General features: G+C 30.4%; 1 protein-coding gene across 1 annotated transcript in view; it reads right to left on the reverse strand.

Moving 5' to 3' along the window:
- LOC108769308 (aldose reductase-like) overlaps positions 1-770 on the reverse strand; it is a 5,704-nt gene extending 4,934 nt beyond the window's left edge. Inside the window, exon 1 of the mRNA XM_018520211.1 lies at positions 649-770. The gene's annotated coding sequence lies outside the window, so the exon portion shown is untranslated. The remainder of the gene's footprint in view (positions 1-648) is intronic.
- Positions 771-1,687: the final 917 nt, after the last annotated feature.

Consider the following 1,687-nt stretch of genomic DNA (forward strand, 5'->3'; position numbering starts at 1 on the left):
TTATTATTATTAATTTTCACACGTGATTCTGCAATGTATGTGATTCTAAGGAATTATAAGTTTTGTTATTATTTAATATTTTGTCATTATTGATACGTTGTATTCTTATTGATAGTTTATCTTCAACTTAAAATGTAATTTTTAAAAATGTAATTACTAATATTATATCTTCTCTATGGTAGCTGTTTTTTTTATCGTTATATAACTTATATAGTTCTATAATTATATGTATCATATATGAAAAAAATTAAAAATTTAATTTACTTAATAATCTATATTGTAGTTATTTAATCTCATTTTTAAAAAAATTAGGACATTTTGACCTCAAAAATAATTTTTTTCGAAATTAACTTTTTTTTACTTGTTAATTTAAAACTTAACTTTCGTTAAGTTCATTTTTTATTCCTTCAACTTTTAACTTAGATTTATTAATTTTGTAAAGCCATTAACTTTAACTTTATTCAGTTAAAAAAAAAACATTAACTTACCCAATCCTAGTTATTGGCTACGTTTACACCGTGCATTTAGGCCGCGGCCTATACAATAGATGTCCTTGTTTATCCTGTAGGTTAAACAAAGACACCTGTCGTATAGGTCGCGAACTAAGCACGGTATAAACATAGCCATTGTACTGCTATATATACTTACGCCTGCCTGCCAGGTACCAAGCCCGAGTACGGGAATCTTTACATCATTGTTCAAAACTGTAGTCTGCGTTGCCACATTTCGACAAACTAAATGTTTATCTTACCAAGTAATAACATAAAATGTTCTATAGCAGCAAATGGATATAACGGCCTGTTATCACTGACGTATATATTACTGTATATATTTATACCAGCGCGACACACGCACGCACGCACGCACGCACGCACGCACGCATATACAGAGTAGGGAAAAAGTACCGGGACACCTGAATATCATAGAAAATATAAGTATTACAGAAAAGTGTTTCAGACAAAAGTTGTAGGGTTCCAAAAGATCTATTTACTGATCATATCAATTTTTTTAAATGGAACATCTTATTTTTCATTGCATATTCTTATAGCTCATCTCGAGAGCTTTCCTATATATAAAATATATATATAAAATACTATTATATAATAAAATATTTTTTCATGAAATACTTTTGGAGTTATAAGGCTCGAAAGTTACAGTACAGTTGACATTAGCATTACGCAAATTGTCCGACAGACGGTTAAAACCTCTTGAATGCTGTTCAAGATCATGTCCTGGATAATATTTGTCAAGATCAAGATCATTGAAAATTGTTTCTTATTTTCATTTTTACATAAAAATGAATTTTCGGTGCAAGAACGAAAATAAAAGAAACAATCTCCAGTGACTTTGATCCAAATGTTATCCAGGACATGATTCTGAACGACATTCAAGAGGTTTTAGCCGTCGGTCGAGACACCTTGCGTAATGCTAATGCCGGCGGTACTATAACTTTCAAGCCTTATAACTCCAAAAGTATTTAATAAAAAAATATTTTATTATAGTGTTTTGGAAAGCTCTCGAGATGTGTTATAAGAAAATGCAATGAAAAATAAGGTGTTTCATTTAAAAAAATTGATCTGACCTTGACCTGACCTTGAAGACGCCACGCAAGGTCAAACGGATATGATCAGTAAATAGATCTTTTGGAACCCTACAACTTTTGTCTGAAACACTTTTCTGTAATACT

This window comes from Trachymyrmex cornetzi, unplaced genomic scaffold (genome assembly GCF_001594075.2).
Source record: "Trachymyrmex cornetzi isolate Tcor2-1 unplaced genomic scaffold, Tcor1.1 scaffold884, whole genome shotgun sequence".
NCBI lineage: Eukaryota > Metazoa > Arthropoda > Insecta > Hymenoptera > Formicidae > Trachymyrmex > Trachymyrmex cornetzi.